The sequence below is a fragment of the Equus asinus genome, chromosome 18 (assembly GCF_041296235.1).
Source record: "Equus asinus isolate D_3611 breed Donkey chromosome 18, EquAss-T2T_v2, whole genome shotgun sequence".
Taxonomy (NCBI): Eukaryota; Metazoa; Chordata; class Mammalia; order Perissodactyla; family Equidae; genus Equus; species Equus asinus.
In genome coordinates, this window is record NC_091807.1 from 11,500,030 (window position 1) to 11,518,264 (window position 18,235).

The 18,235-nt window shown below is 36.6% G+C and overlaps 1 protein-coding gene across 19 annotated transcripts in view; it reads right to left on the reverse strand.

Annotated features, from left to right (window-relative positions):
• Positions 1-18,235, reverse strand: part of ROBO2 (roundabout guidance receptor 2) — a 1,206,434-nt gene that overhangs the window by 124,629 nt on the left and 1,063,570 nt on the right. The window lies entirely within an intron of this gene.

An 18,235-nucleotide genomic window follows, 5' to 3' on the forward strand; every position in this document is an offset into this window, starting at 1 on the left:
ATCATTTTGTAAGTTACATGCATTCAAATATATGATTTATATTTTTAGGCATCTGGAATATAAAAGAGCTGAAATACGTTAAACAAGAACATTTTTCTCTTATTTGTTGGCAAAATGACAAAATAGACATTGGTTAAAAGAATTAAGAAAGCGTAATGATTTTTTAAAGTAGCAATATTAACTCTTAAAAGATTACCATGCCTTGGAGGGATTCCTGGAAATGCACATCCTCAGCTCTTTCTCACACATTTATTGTTTCACATCTATTTTGTTTTTTTGAGGAAGATTAGCCCTGAGCTAACTACTGCCAGTCCTCCTCTTTTTGCTGAGGAAGCCTGGCCCTGAGCTAACATCCGTGCCCATCTTCCTCTGCTTTATATGTGGGACACCTACCACAGCATGGTGTGCCAAGCGGTGCCCTGTCTGCACCCAGGATCCGAACCGGCAAACCCCAGGCCGCCGAGAAGCGGAACGCGCGAACTTAACTGCTGCGCCACCAGGTCAGCCCCTCACATCCATTTTTTTGATAAGTAGATGAACAGACTAGTTCAGAAAAAATTCTAAAATTTTCACATGAATATTTTGAAGTACTTGCATAAGAATACACTCTTATTAGATTCCAAGAAATTACAATTACAAACAAAATAATGAAGCTATTATCTTTTCTTATCTGATCTTTCCTCTTGATTTTCTCATGATGGTCTTTGTTATTTCACACACACATTTTTGCAACAGCTTCTGAATGATCACATTGTCTCTCTTCCTCCTACATACCACACAGTTAAATTCGTATTTCCAAAATATTACTTTAATTGGTTCTATCTGCTCACAACTAGCTATGATTTTCTATTGCTTTTAGGACAAAAACAAACATTTCAGGCTTGCCTTGATGACTACCATAATCAGATTCTTCTACTTTTGGCTTTAGCTACAGGAATAACAACACAGCTTAACTTTATTACAGGATTTAATGATACTTCTGCTTTAAAGAAGTTTGCCTGGCAAAAAGCAATGTCTATAAACCAATCATACCAAATAAACTTAACCATCCACGCTTCTCTGTCTTCTAGTTACGGTGGTTACATTTCTGTCTGCATGTTTTGGGTTAAACTTCTGCTGATTTACAATGTCGTAAGTCTTTAGGAAAGCCTTATCCACTGCTCTTTTTGGAAGCTATCCCTTACTATACCAGAAAACTATGATTACTCTCTCCTCCAAACTTACGGCTACACCAATCATTCTGCACTTGTGTGATGTTTTCTATTCTTCTCTATTTTGATGAAGGCAAAGATCCTGTCCGTTGCACTCACTGCCATTTCCACAGCCCCCAACAAAGAGCTTTTAACATGCAGTAGCACAACCAGCGGTTAAGAGCACACACTCTGGGAGCCAATGACCAGAGTTTTAATCGTAGGCTCTACCTCCTCCTAGGCTTGTAATGGGGGGCAAGATCATTTCTCTGGGTCTTAATTCCCTCATTAGCTAAATGGTGCTAATAATAACACCTATCTCATGGAGTAGATGTGAGCTTTAAAGGAGACGTGTATAAAGTGTGTAAAACTGGCACACAGAAAGCACAATACATGTTAGCTATTTTTATTACACCTACTAGGAGCTCAAGAAATATTGGTTGAACAGATGATGAATATCCTGTTTCTTGCTGATATAAGGATGAACCAAATGTGAATGATGGCAAGGCTGCACCATTGTCGTATTTAACTCTTAGGGCTCCCTTATGGGCTATATTTACAGTTTAGTGCAAGTATTGGGTTCTGGTGCATAAAGGAGTAACAGTACACAGAAATGTTCTCTGCTTAACTCTGTCGATTAAAAAAGTGAGAAATAATTATTTTGATGATGGCTTCAGAAACGTTGCTGGTGATATATTCAATGTCTAACAAGAATAATCTTCCCTACAGTTGGCTTATGCTCTGCATGACATGCTTAGCTCTAAGATACAAACATTGAATAAAAATAATGCATTTTGCAGGCATTTCTAATTTATCTCAAGAAACTGAATTCTGGCCATGGCTTTGTCATTGGTTCTTGTTTGACTTTAGGGAAGTCTCTTCAGCGCTCTCTGAGTTTTCCCAGAAGCCAAAAGGGGGGAAGATAAACCTGATGGTCTATAAAGTCCTTTCTGGATCATCACTCTAAGTTAATAAAAGATACTTAAATTGTACATTATTTCTGATTTGTCACTGAAGAACAAAAAATCAGAAATTGTATATTGTCTCACAGTTAAAAAAAAGATTCATACACATTAGTGCATAGCATCCTCTAAATCAGACGCTGTCATTTTACAGGTAAGGAAGCTGATTCTTAGTCAAGTGAAATGACTCACTCAAAGTCATTTTACTACTAAAGAGAAAAGCCAGAATTCAAACCTCAAACCCTGACTCTCAACCTGGCACTTTTCCTGCTCTGTGAGTACCCCTTCCTCACAGTGAAATACCTAGTTTAATTTTTAAATGCTAACTTAAGACATAAAAGCCACATTATCTACATTATTTGGATAAAAATATAATTTCACATTCAGCAAACAGTTATAACTTCTGGCAAAATTTTACTTCAGATTAGATAAATTCATTATATAGGCAACAAGACACAGGATACATACAATGTGAGAGCTATTTATATCTTACTTTAGTAAAAGAAAAAGTGTTTAATTAAAAATTGCAGATTACATAATATTCAAACCCCAAATAAGCCTGAAATCTGACTTGCTGAGATTTCTTATGTTTTTGTAAGGAGCATGAAAGAAAACTAAAAACAGAAATTTAAAACACTGCACCATATATTAAGTATCATCATATATTATGTATCACCATATATATGTTATATATCATCATACATTATAAAATATGATACAGTATTCACATATATACTTTTTTAAGTTGGCTTTTGTTTATTAAGAGTTCCCTGATCAAGGATACAAATAATTGTGCATTCTACTCTATGATTGTAAATTTTGTTTCCATAGGAAAAATAAAAAATGAAATATTGCTTGGGAGGAATAAATTGAGTTCATCTTAGCTACTAATAAAATAGCATACCACTTAAAGATACTAAGCCATTACAAGCAAATAGTAAATCTACATTTTTTCTAATTATAGAACAGGATTTCAGATACAGGTCGAAAAACTCTGGATAAAGATGATGATCTGGCGGTATGGAGATTCTTGTTGGAATACTTAATAGGGTTCCAACTAGGTACAGAGCACATCTACGCAGGTAATGTGCCCATTTGCAATGAAACAGGTAAGCTTTGGAGTAGAGAGAAGTTTTGGGTGATAATTTTTAATGCTCTTGCATATAAAGTGCATAGCATGGCTTATAGGAATTAGTAGATGCCCATTTAGCATTGTCTCACTTCAATTTCCCCTTGAAGAGCACTGAAATTTGAGATTATAATGAAGATTTAATTATTTTATTTAATAAATACTTATGGCATGTCTCCTGAATGCCAGGCACTGCCTTAAAAGTTGGGGATGCATGCCTTCATAGAGCTTCGAGCCTAGTGAAATGATTTTCGGCTGGAAGGGATGAGGGTAGATCAGAACTACCTCTAAGACTTTCTCCAGCCAGGAGACACATTTCCTCAGTCCCAAGATTTGATATGCACACATTTCTGAGGGCCAAGCTGTCTTTTCCCAATTAGAAATACCTCCTTCAATACACTAGTCCGGCTGGGTCACATCACACAGGAGTGTTGAATTTAAAAACAAACTAAAACAAACAGACTTTGAGGATTCTCAGATATTGGGGTGCTCAGAATCTTTTTAGAAGATCTTCAACATACGATAAAACAAGCATTTCTTCCAGGAGTTTCTACTAATGCTACTACTCCTTGTACCAACCAGAAAAGTATACTCTTTCTCCTGCAAGACAGACTTTTGAATTTTGGCTTTCCCATGATTTATCTCATTTTTAGTTCAATTATTTCTAACAACAACAACCTGTATAATGTAATATCAGTTATATAATCTAAGGCTTTTTAAGGAGAGTGAAAAGCATCGATGCAAATTCAGTGACTAATATACCTAAGTAGAGTTATGTCATTCCACTGTTTGAAATGATCCAATGGTTTCTCATTCAAACACCTAGAATAAAACCTATTTATATGGTCTTTAAGGTTTTAGATAATCTGTTCCTTGCCTATCTATCCAACTTCATGTTCACCCTCTTCTAATCACATGGTCCTTCTTTTCCTTGTTTAACATCACTACTTCGTTACCACTGTGTCTTTGTACTACTGTTGCAACTTCATGGAATGCTCTTCCCCTACATTTCCCATTGCTGATCCTTCTTGACTTTCAAGATAACCCAAATAATCCCTCAAATTTCTCTTTCCTGTTCAAATAATGTGAACTAGCTTTCTGCCCATCAGTTACTTTTAAATTACTTTTATTTCCTTTTATTTTTTGTTTTCAAATTTCTTTTGTTACTTTTGATACTTTTTATCTTCTTTAAAGCACATAGCTCTATCCAATTTTTGGTTTGCCTGTTTATTATCTTTCTAAGACCGTATGTGCTCCATGCAACAAGAAGTGGTTCTTTCTTGTTCCAAACTATATACCTCAAGCCCCACCACACAGCACCTGAGATCTTTGATGTGCTTAATGAAAACTTATTGAATGAACAATGAACCACCCAACAAGTGCTTGAAATTCTTCTGTAGTTCTTTAACAGCACGGTTACTAGTAAAGTAATTGTACAAGAACTGAAAGATTAACTAATTTGAAATATACCACTCTATTATATCAAGAAACAAAGTAATGTTGTTAGGTTTAATCACCAGAAGTTGGCTCTGAAATGTAGGTTAAATTGACATAGACATAATACTGTAAATGTAAGAACTCAGGATATTTAATACATAATTACTTATTCTTTAATTTATCCTCATAGAAATTCTGGTAGGTAAGGAGGAAAGATATTCTTTCCTCCATTTTAAAAATTAGAAAATTTAGGCATACAAAATTTAACATGGAAACAAACCACATAACTTGTTCTTACACTTTTATAAAATATGGTGTGGCAGAATCTGGGATATTTTGTTCAATTTTACTCCCTGTTTATGAAGAAAAGAATTGCAGACATAACTGGAAAAGAGACACACCTGAATTTGAACTCTTCATGTGTAAAAATAATAACTTCAAAAGAATATTACTTAAGTCTAAAAAACCAGGAAGAACATGAATCAGTGAACGTGGAAATATTCAGCAAATCCCAAAATATCAATATTAGAGGAGAACACTTGAAACCTAAATAAAATACCTCTGAGATAAAAGGAATAAAAAAACTATGTAATTATTTTTTAAAAAAGGAAATTGGTTATGCCAAGAAACTAGCAGATTATAAATTCCGAGACATGGCAAAGAATTGAAAAATTATTGAGCCTAGTCTAATGTCCTCATTTTAAGATTAGAAAAATAGCACTTTGTTATCCAGAGCCCTGGCATTCATTGGTATCGAAAGGTTAGACTATATTGGAATCTAGAATCTCCTGACACATTCTTCTTCAACTATATATTACAGAGATAACAACTTTCTACCAAGAGACAGCATAAAGATACAATTTAAGAAAAAACATGATGTTTGAATCTGTAAAGGGAAACTAATGTAAGCAGAGGATATACTACCAAAATGGCAGCTGCTCTCACAAATTTTTCCTTAATGTGTTCAATGAATAAATGGCTAATATCACAATTAAGCTTTTAGTGGCTGAGTTGTTATTAGAATTCAGGCCTCATGGTCTGGGCACAGAAATTTACACTAGATACTATAAATTCGTAATCGCAATTTGGTTGCTTGTGGGCCAAAATCTGCATGAAGGGAAGGGGTGTGTGTGTGTGTGTGTGTTTTTGTGTCTTGGCTTGCTAATATTTTTAAATTATTGGAATAATTGATACTATTTAAAATTTTGACATTTGCACATACAAATGTAGATATTCAAATTGAGGTCTGTCTTATTCCAAAGTACACATCTTTCTCCTTCATCACACTGCCTATCCAACAAGTTTAATACAACTGTGCCCTGTACAACAGGAGACGCGACTCTTCCTTCCAACGCCACTGAACCACCGTGCCAATTTCTAGCCTGACTCTCACAGGATCCTGACAAACCCAGGAGACTCAAGCACATCGTGGTACCTTTACAAATTTTCATAATAAAAGCATCTCAGGTCAGAGAAATGATAGACACAACTCTGACCAAATTAGCCCTTAACTGCAAAAACTTAAGAAATACTAGGACTGATTTTAAAGAAATTATGTGTAAAACACTTCAAAGCCCAGGAAGAAGTACCTATTTGGCTCATTCATAATTTCATATTTAGGTCATCTGAGACAAAACACGATGAAGTTCCTTTCCCAAGGCCACACAGCGAGGCAATTACAGTCAGGGGAAAAACTGTCATGAGCATCTACCACTAGTCTCTGTTTTTGCTAACGGGTCGTGACTTCTCTGAGACAATAATTTGCCTCCTAAAACTACATATTTCACAAGCAATTAGACGTCAAATATTTCCACAGGTCTAGTAAATGTGGCCTTATTTCTTGTATTTCTTTCTGTATAAACTGGTACACGCCTAATAGTAATCTCACTGATGTTTTACACTATTACATTGCATAACTGGAGAAATATTCCTTTTTCCCTAGGAAGCAAACATTGAGGAATATACAAAATTATGAATAATAGTGCTTTATATTTAAAGGACCTTTACAGTTTACAATGGAGTTTAATATATGATTTCACAACAATAAATGACTTAGAGAAAATGCCTACTTCCAAATACCATTTTACAGGAGAAGATGCTGAGATTGTTGTCTCAGGTCATAAAGGAACTGCAATCAATGTCCTCTGCAGCCGGTACATTTATTTTTCTAACAGAGAGCAGCACGCTCCTTCCAAGTGATGTGTGTGTTTCATGTGCTGTGTGCGTGCGCATTGGGAAGGCAAATATTTTGGTATCGGTGAGTTTGTGTCAGAGTTTCAAAAACACTACAAACTGACTTTATCAATATTTTTCTCAATATTACTTAAAACCAGTTGTAACCCTAGAAAGTTCATAAATGTGCTTACTGATATCTACACACTTTAAAATAATTCTTTTATTAAACAATCTAACGCACTTAAATTTTCCCCTGATGTGCTTTTAGCTTTCTTTAAATAGTCTGGAATAAATTTTAAATGACGAGCTCGTATTTTGGTATAAAACAGCTACTTTTAAAACATGGGATGATATTATATATGATCAACCTGTAGGCGGTGTCACTGACTTTAACTAAAAACAAACAAAAAAGGGAACAGATGAAAACACGACTGGTGAGGAACTCCTAATGGAAACTGGGTGATTTTGATGGGGAAATCTGCCAGTCTCAGACTTGTATAAAGGCAGTCGTTGCTGCCAGGTTTGATTAATGACAGTTGTACAATCATGTGCTGACAGTACCCTCCATAAATATACCTTTTTTTTCTGATATGAAACACTGCTGAAAAATGCAAGCCAACCAGATCCAGCCCCTGGACAGCATGTGCCGTCATCGCTGTCCCGTGAATGGAGATTGATCGGTAAGCAGCTGTGACAAAGTGGGCAAAGAAGCTCTGGTTTTTGTGTTGTTTTCTTCCCAAAGGAAAAAAAAGGAAAAGGAAACTGAATTGTGTCAAAACCATTACTGTCTGTTCAGTGAAATAATAAACAAAACAAAATAAATTTATTTTAATGCTTAAAACAACAGTTTGTATGCAAGGTTCTGTTCGTGTGTGATCTATTTAATGAATAACCTTGTAAGTGTTTCAAAAGAGAAAATATTATTCCTTTTTTAAGGAACAGAATACTATACTCTAAAATCACTCCCAAATGTACATGAAAAAATCGAACTTATTTCTTCTTCCTCAAGAAAACTTCTTTCATAGCTAGTGGGCAGCTTTCCTGTAAATCTAAATTTACTTTGAAAATATCAAACAAGATTTTTGAAAACTGGCAAAATTTTATAACATAAACACATTTCATACATTTCTCATACTTTGCAGTCCCTGATCCTTGTTAAGCTTCTAAGGTAGAAATTCCTCATGATTTCCTCGCTTTTGTGAATATAACTCAGGTAATTTAGGGACCTCCCCCTCCAAGCCTTCCACAATGGCTTTACAATTTGGTTTACAGTTTGGGAGGAGAAAAGAATGAAAGAAAATACACCACAATTTCTATTATAAAGTGGAATTTTCCCATGTTTAGTTCAAGCCTGTGTATCTCTTGGCCCTGTTTGAATTACGAGAGGGTTCTACACAATAAAACTTCCTGAATGGCCATTCGCATCTCACAAGCACCTTTGTTTTTCAAGGAAGGAAATTTATTTTCTCAACATTTTTAGTTTTTGAAATCACCTACTACTTCTTGCTCTGGGATGTCTGGCTCCAATTCTAGAACAAGTGTTTTGAATTAGCACTTGAAATTTTACTACGTATCTGCTTTATTAATCATTAAGTTGGCCAACAGTAAAAACTAGGAAACCTGAAAACATTTAATGTCTATGCAAGTAAATGTGTTTTTCCTTTGAGAGAGACTTGAAAAGTTTGTTTTCAATTTTCAAAAAGTTGCACTCAATCCAAACAGCTGAAGATCATGCTACACCTTTTAGACTCTTTCAGAAAAAAAAGGTCTGCAATAACGGGCATTCCAGCGGCCCAGGCCCGTGGCGGAGTGATTGGGTTTGCCCGTTCTGCTTCCGTAGGCTGGGGTTTTACCGGTTCGGATCCTAGGCATGGACCTAGCACGGCTGATCAAGCCATACTGGGTCGGCGTCCCACATAGCTCAACTAGAAGGACCCACAACTAAATATACAACTAAGGCAATATCTGCTTACTATTTTTCAAACAAAATCCTTCCACAGACAACACTTGAAACTCTATTGAAATTCACGTAAGCACTTCTTGGCAACCTAAATACCAGGTGATATTTTCTTAATATTTAACATTTAAGGTATATCCTAACATCAAGCTCTTAAATCACAGTTGAGGTCTGTGACCCGAAAATGAGCACAATAGACCATTATTTTGCTGGCAAAGGGATACTGAGTCAAGTTTTTATATTCTATAGCTAACCTGCGTCACATTCTTCTTTTTATCTACAATTACAATGCAGCCTAATGTTTAGACTTTGGGTGAAGGAATATTTACCTAGTCTTTCAGAGTTCAGGTCACAAGCATTTCTGGGCAGCGCATCTAAGAGCTGCATGAAAGACAGGTAACCTTTTAAAAATGAAAATTAAAGGGCCGACCCAGTGGCACAGTGGTTAAGTTCGCATGGTCCGCTTCAGCGGCCCAGGGTTTGCCAGTTAAGATCCCAGGTGCGGACATGGCACCGCTTGTCAAGTCATGCTGTGGCAGGCATCCCACATATAAAGTAGAGGAAGATGGGCATGGATGTTAGCTCAGGGCCAGTCTTCCTCAGCAAAAAGAGGACGATTGGCAGCAGATGTTAGCTCAGGGCTAGTCTTCCTCAAAAAAAAAAAAAACACCAAAGAAAGAAAATTAATGTAACATTCATTGTAAAAGGAAAGGAAACAAAAATCTTGGGAGATTAAACTTGCGGGGAAATAGTAGGGGGTAAGGTGATCTCTGAAGAGAATTTGCTGTTTTGTTCTAGAAGGCTCTACTGAAAGCCAAAATGAAACCTGAAATATGGCAGCATTTTGACTCTGTCTTAATTAAGCAATACTATTTTAGACTCTCTTAGCTTTTCCTAAATGCTATCCTTGTGTGGCTCCCTCCTTGTCAGCCTGACCCGTCGATGGAAAACCCCTTCTCTAGTCTCCCTTTCGCACAGCTGAGAGAACAGGGCATCTTCCAACTAAAAAGCTAAGAGAAAACAAACAAGCAAAAAAGATGTTTAAAAATACCCACAATAGGATAACAACAGTTGACATAATGACATGCAGATTTCAGATAATTGGGTAAGCAGGCCCAAAAGACCACTGCCAGAGATCCTGGACACCCACCACCTCAGAACCAGAGCCTCTCTCTGGACCTGGGCAATTATACCCAACTGCAGCTGAGCCCTTCCAGAGAGGCCAAAGCACCCCGCTCAGCCCAAAGCAGAAGCTGTGGCTGTCTTTTCAGTGCCCTCGTCTCTCCTCCTATGACAGACAGTGGGGACACCAGGGATTAACTCTCTTGGCAAATTTGTGAACAACTGTGAAGATCACAGCCTGCTGTCCTTGGTCACCGCCCATTTCTACCTTCACCTGTTATCTTATTCTTTCATTTTTCACCTCCTCTGCAGTGAGCTTTGTTTCTTCTGATACCTCTCACAAAGTTTTTCACTGTGCCTTCTAAACTACCTGTTTGCTAATTTGTAAAACTTCCTTAACCTTTATCATTCTCAGATTTTTACCTTCACCTCCATGCTTAAATGGAAATCTGGCTCTTTCCTGACAGTTGACACAAGCATGGGGGAAGAGGGGAAGTGGGGAGCATCCTCCCTGCCATTCCAAACAATTAGTCCTGCCATGGAGTAGTTACTCAATATTTTTTTTTTTTTTGGTTAGGAAGATTAGCCCTGAGCTAACATCTGTTACCAATCTTCCTCTTTTTGCTTGGGGAAGATTGTTGCTGAGCTAACATTTGTACCAATCATTCTCTATTTCGTATGTGGCACTTGGCCACAACATGGCTTGATGAACTGTGTGTAGGTCTGTGCCCAGGATCCAAACCCGTGAACCCTGGGCTGCTGAAGCAGAGAGTGCAAACCTAACCACTACACCACTGGGCCAGGCCCCTCAATAAATATTTTTTAAATGAGTTACTTATCCTCTCTCATGAAAATAAAGCAAAACAAAGCCTCATTCCATTGAATAGGAATCATGCCATCCAGTTTTCAAATGGGAGCTTTAGAATTTCTTCCTTTCTAGAAAATATGATAATTAATAGGAACTATTTCATAGGGCCGTTGTTAGGATTAAATGGGTTAATATATTTAGAGTGTTGACCCCTGAACCTGGCATGTAGTAAATGCCCAATAATTGTCACCTGGGATTTTCCACAGCTGCCCCTCACTGCATTCACGTCTCCTCCTTCAGTGATATCGTCTCCATCTCCCTTCGGCCGTTGTCTCAGAGCAAGATCCTGGACACTGTCTTCAACTGGAATGGCTCTGCTTTTGAAATCTGAAGTTCCAGTGTCTGATCCTGCCATAACTCGGATGTTTCCTACTCTGTTAATCAGTTTACAAACTGAGCTTCTTTCTCCGTTTTTCTCTATCAACCCTTTGTAAGATCATTTTTTTCTTTATCCTTAGATTCTGTGGTCCATAAGTTGCTTGCCAATATCCTCACTTTTCTTGTTTCACTGCCCTTCTGTTGCACTTGCCTGGCAAAACACCAATTATGTATTAACAGCTCACCATCTTCTTTATATACTAACAGTAGCCTAATAAATGCTTCAGTTTACCCTTGACTGGCTCTCTAGAGACAAGTCCAAACTTCTGACCTGGCCTATCCTTCCTATCCTGGTCTCTGCTCACCTCTCCAGGCCCTTCTTGCACCATTGTCTCCCTTACACTCCAGCCCTCAACTATACTCCAGAATTTTCAGGCTCTCTCCTGCCTCTGCCTCTCTGCATATGCTGCATCCTCACATCTGGAATTTTCTCTGTACCTCTCCAACTCTCTCTCTCTTTAGCCAACTACTTCTGCTCATCTTGACACAAGATTAATTTGTTTAGTATACTGACTCTTCCAGATTTTACACTCCATAAAGGCATGGCCATGTCACTGTTGTTCACAGTGAATTGAACCTAGTAGGCACTCAAGATCAATTTGATCATGAAGGAATAAACGAATGCTATATGTATGCAGAAAGAGGAAGCGGGTATCCTTTCATCAGTATCAAACTGCTGATAACAAAACACCAAGTGTACAATGGAGGGGCTGTGGACAACACAGGGCATATTTTGAGCTTTAAGAATCACATTATTTTAGCTCCCTGAACTTTGACTCTGGGTTTGTTTAAATTGTACCTTCTACTTATCATTTTTCATTTCAAAGCATTTTCTCTGTGTTCAATTCCTTCCAATCATCCACTATCACCACAATTAAGACCACATTGCACAAGGCCCCAGAGCAATCTATACTTCAAAGGAGAACAGCCTTGCTCACACCTATCCCTGTTCTGTGGTTTAACCTGGAAACCACATGTACACCTGTTGCCTAGATAAAGAAATTCAAGATTGACCTACAGCAGCAATAAAAATGTGAGGTCCAGAAAGTTTAAGGTAAAAATTAATATTAAGATAAAAACTACATGACAAAAATTATACATATCTTTCATCACTGATAATCCTTCATTAATATCAAACATTAACATCAAAGGGCTTAACACCACAATTTTATAATTAGAACTATATTCTTTTATTATTTGCATGATATTCATTATTCCTGACAAACAGTATTTTTTTTTAGTATTAGACTATTTTTTTTGGGGGGGCTATTATGTACAGATAGGGCACTGACTTAACACTGATAATTACGTTATTGCTTTGAAAACTGCAGAGAATTTTTAGTATCACCCCATAGTTATTCTACTTTTCACTAAATGTAAACCTCTTAAAAGTTTAGAGATTAAATGTGGTTGTGTGTATGTGTGTGTGTATGTATAAATAAATCATGTACTACTTCCATCCATGCACATATAAGGTCAAATTCAAACCATTCTAGATATGTGAGGATTTGCCTTTGGTTCATAATATCAGAAAGAAATATTTAATTATTTCTATTGCTGTCTTTAATATGCAACCTTCCTTATGGTAATTTTTCTACTAGCTTTTAATAGATTATTCAAACAAAATAATTTCCACAATCCCTTAAATGTATTATTTTCAAATACTTTAAAAAATATTGCAAGTATTATTTGCAATGTTTTTCAACTAATTAGAACATGAAAATTTATGGTAACAAATCCAAACATATCACACTTAATTCATATTGGAACACATAACATGGTGGATGCAGGTTACATTATCCTCCAATTTAGAAAGAATTATTTTATTGGCTTAAATTCATTTAAGACGATTTGGTTTTACAATAGGACTAGGAATTGCAACATCAGATTTGGAAAAGTAAATATATCTCACAGTTGTCTGTTTGGTTAGAAATTAATCCCAACTTGAAGTCCTTTTAGAAAAGGATGTTAGGAATTAAATCCATAAGCATCCACAGAAACTCAAAGCTCAGACCAGAAGTTCTTTGACAGGCGGCTCCCATTCGTCTAGCACTCCGGGGTCATGAATGAACTCTGTATAGTAAAGGAGGGCAAATTTTGGGTAAAATGGATTTATGAACATGCCATCTATTTAGTGGCTTTGTGGTCTTTGCTGGACAAACTTCAAGAAGTCTCCTTCCTCAGTATTCAAAGTGAGCACTAGCTGAGTTATCAAGGGTGGGCAGGGGCACAGAGTCAGAGGGATGTCCATCCTGGGCTGTGCTGTGGAAAATTCAAGAGGCTCTCTCTTTTTTCCTTCTTCCCAAAGAGACTTCTTCATGAAATGTTCTTAAGCAATAATTTAGAAATTCAACACAGCTGCATAGAGGCATTTGTCATCATTTACTGTGCCACCTAACTTGTGGGTTGGCAGGTCTATTTGAAAACGAAAGTTCAGACACTTCTCTAATTAAGACACTCTTAACTAGTTTTATCAATTCAGCAACTATTTAATGAGCAAGGAATATAAAGAAAACTTCCTTGCTTCATATATTCTAGAAAAATGCAAAAATATACATTCATCTCAAGTCATTAGTGAACCAAAGAGGTTTCTTCTTGCGTTCAATGATATCAACCTCAGTCATGGTATCATTTGTCCATCTCACTGGTATAACCTTCATAACAAAGGCAATAAGAAAACATTACTATCTTTGAAAATCTCTTTCTCTCAATTATATTTGATTATTTTTGCCTTAACATTAAAAAAAAGTCATATAAAATAACATTTAGGTGAGCAATGTCTAGATTCATCCTTTCCACTATATCAAGGTTTCTCAACCTTGGCACGATTGACATTTGGGGCCAGATTATCTTTGCTGTGGGTGGTGTTCTGTGCATAGCAGAATGTTTAGTGACATTCTCAGCCTCTTCCTACTAAATGACAGTAGCATCTAATCTCCCAAATGTGGCAATCAAGGATCTCTTGCCAAATGTCTCTCTGGACATGGGGGAAGCAAAATTGGCCCCAGTTGAGAACTATTGCACTAAATGTTTATCTGGTGAGCACCACATGTCAGGCTCAGGGCTGGATATTTGAGATTGAGGATAAATACAGCAAAGGGAGCCGGGGAGATAGAGAAATAATCACCATAAGGATGAGATTAACACTACTTTCTCTTAGTTACACGGAAATACAAAAAACAAACAAAAAACCCAAGAGCTGTGGAGTAAAACATGGAATGAAGCATATTCCAGTTCAAAATGGGAAATGAGCACAAGCTTTTTCATGTCAGAGAGTTTGAACCCGACTCTGCTCCCCACGGGTGCTGTGACCTTGAGCACGCTGCGCATTGGCTCTAAGCTTCAGTTTCCTCCTCTGTTAAAAGAGGGGATTCATGTTTCAAGGTTGTGGGAAAGACTAATTATAAACTGTGTAATCCTCTAGCATGAAACCAGTGGGCCCTCAAGAAAATTAGAGGTTTTCTCAATTTTTAAATCTAATTTCCTTTAAAAATGAGTGATCTTAGCATGGTAGTCAGGAGAGTAGACTTGAGGGCCAGAGTGCTTGGATTCAAATGCCCTTCTATGGCTTAAATTCCCTGCTTGGGGTCTTCATTTGTAAAATAAGAATAAGAATCCCTGTGGCGTGAGGGTGAGGCGATTGTGAAGGTTAAGTGAGTTATTTGCATGTAAAGCACTTATAAACATTAGCTATGACTCCCATAGTTAGTTTTAAGATACACATTTTCCATATTTTAACATCTCTGAAATTAGAAATCATCTTCCATAGATGGCATATCATAGTTGATTTGGCAATTTTTTCTCCTTAACTCAGAGAAAAGTACTCTTGGATCCCACAATAAACTCTAACGTGGATTCAGTGACATACAATATTATTATATGGTTGGAAATGATTAGGTGAAACAAATCTTTTGACTTCTCTATTTATTGAAGACAACACCTTTCATCCAGGCACCCAAGTTAATAATCTCAGCGTTACTTTTAGCCCTTGTTTTCCCATGAGCTCTGACATACAATTTCCAATTGGAAAAAACTCTTTTCTTTGTATTGCCACCTGTACTAATGTCCATGTTTGTATATTCACACGATATACCCCAAAGAAATCCCCTAACTACCTTTTAAACAACTTCCTACCAGGTGGGCCTACTTCTGATGTTTTTCTACTCCAAGCTACCCTGTATATAAATACAAGAATCAATTTTCTAAATATAAAGACAAAGATACATTTCTAGGCAATGTGCTTAGTGAATCTCCATTCCATAGTGTGCTCAGTATAAACTTTACTTGGAATTAGAGGTTTTCATAGTAAAGGCTCAACTAGCCTTGTTGCCTTCAGTGTCACTTGCCTCGGCTCCAGGCAAACTGAGCCACTAGCCATTGGCCGACACATTCCACCACCAGACCTTTTGCATCCTGCTTCCATCTCTTGCAATAGTCTTTTTTGTAGCTCAGCTTATAGAAATTCTATTCTCCCTTTCAGACTCATCTCTAGTGTCACATGGGAATAGAGTAGTCTTTATTTTCTCAAATCCTAAAGAGTCTTATATATCATAGTTTTTATATAGTTTGCCTTATTCAATAATTAATGCTATACATACTTCAGACTTTCTACTAAAATCCTTGAAACAAACTCATCTTGTTTATCTGCTGGGTTATCACCATATAGAAATGTTCAATGAAAGTGTGTGATTACTTTTGAAAGAATTCTTGAAATATGGTATTTTATTGGTCTATATTGCAGGTTTTAATTATTCCTTTGAGATTTATTGATATTTTACTATAAATTATGTTCAAAATATTTTCTTTCTCTCTTTTTATAAAATCTCTCAAATAAAGGTAAGAGTCCTGGGGCCAGCCTGGTGGCATAGTGGTTAAGTTCGTGCGTTCTGCTTCGGCAGCCTGGGGTTCGCAGGTTTGGATCCCAGGCATGCACCTAGCACCACTTGTCAAGCCACGCTGTGGAGGCATCCCACGTAAAACAGAGGAAGATTGGCACAGATGTTAGCTCAGTGACAATCTTCCTCAAGCAAAAAGAGGAAGATTGGCAACAGATGTCAGCTCAGGACCAATCTTCCTCACAAAAAAAAAGAGAAAAAAATAAAGGTAAGAGTCTTGATTGACTTTTTTGTTTCTGTTATTAATGTTGTAAATATTTGCACAAAAGTATTAGAAAATATGGATTAACAAAGGAATATTTACAGTTTTCACTGAACATACGTTTCATAACAAGTGACATTTGTTGCATAAATTGCAATGACACAGAATCCTCAACCAGATATTATTAATAAAGGCTCCAAATGCCTATAATTTGATGAAAGAAAAGGTATTATAATAACCTTCGTAATTGTAACAGTTGTGAACATCACAATAATTAGCAAAATTTTCACACTGAGATCTTACCATAAGGCTATCCCATGGATCTATATGACGAATCACCTTCTCAGAAGAAACTTCTAGGACTTTAATTTCTTGGCAAACAGTCACTGTGCCTCACTGGAAACTCCCCACCCCTAAAAATGCTCTTTTAGAATGAAGCTCCAATGAGTTGATACCATATACCAAGTAAAGTAGACTTCTCCAGTAACTGATTCTACTGTCGTGGAGTGGTGAGTATTCTTAAAATGCTTTGAAAGTATTTGTTCTCTTATCTCTTGCCTTTGACAATTGTATCTCCTTCACACACTATCAAATATGTAACCCCCATTCATCATGTCATTGTAATAAACTGCGTCTCAAGTTTTTCTTTATTTTTTTGTTCCCTTTCTCTTTCAATTCCTACCAGTTAGTTTGAATAACTGGGTCAAACAGCATCCTTCCCAGAGAGGCTATTATAGGAAATAATAATAATAAAAAACAAACCACATTTGTAGGAAACACAAAGTGTAGAACTCAGTCCTGCCTGGCAATTCATAACTGTCCATGGACTTGTTAATAATCAAACACTATCAAGAAAATATCAAGTCCCACTCTCTTAGTAAATTCAAATGTGGCCTGAGCATTGTTAGGCAATGAAGATGAAAAGATGAGGTACACCGCTGATGCCCTAGAAGAGTTCACACTTCTAGATTTATATATCCTACTCACACTATTTAATTCTGTCAGCAAGCATTTCCTTCCCTCCTGATGTGTTAAGGAGAAGAACACAAGAACATAAGTTAAAATATTCTGAGAATAAAGATAGAGCTGTTTTAAATTTTGTTTCAATGTAGTGGAAAATAATGATAATTTTTTTAAAAGATGTAAACTTTATTTGATATGATATAACGGCTGTATATATTACGAATAAATGTCATTATGATAAAGATTGTAAAATCTTTAATACGTACTTTATTACACAGATGTATTTTGTGACTATCTGATTAAAGTGACACTTCCAGGCAAGCATTTGCTAAGCTGCATTTTCCAAGTCTTCATTCCCAAGTGGAGAATGGAAAGAAGTTGTTCCCACCCAGCGCCTCCAGATAAGAGTGTGGGACTTTAGAGTCAGACACCCTAGATCCCTCATTAGGTGACTGACCTGATCATATTTATCCTCTTTGAGTCTTATTTTTTCTCATTTCTAATATGGGAATAATAATAGTATTTACATCACAGGATTGACCTAAGGATATATGTGTTAACATAAAATGCCTAGAGTAGGATCTGGTATAGAGTAAGCACTATGTAAATATAATTTATTAATATTATATTTATAGGAAAGGAAAATACAATAAAAACTCTTTTTGAATCAGTACTAAGCTTTTCCTGTAAAAACCTAAATAAACATTCAGAGTTAAGAAAAATTTTGAATTATGGGCCAGCCCAGTGGCACAGCAGTTAAGTTCGCACATTCTACTTTGGTGGCCTGGAATTCGCCAGTTTAGATCCTGGGTGTGGACATAAGCACCGCTCAAGCCACGCTGTGGCAGGCGTCCAATATATAAAGTAGAGGAAGATGGGCATGGATGTTAGCTCCAGGCTAATCTTCCTCAAAAAAAAAAAAAATTGAATTTAAAAATATGCCCATACACACATAGA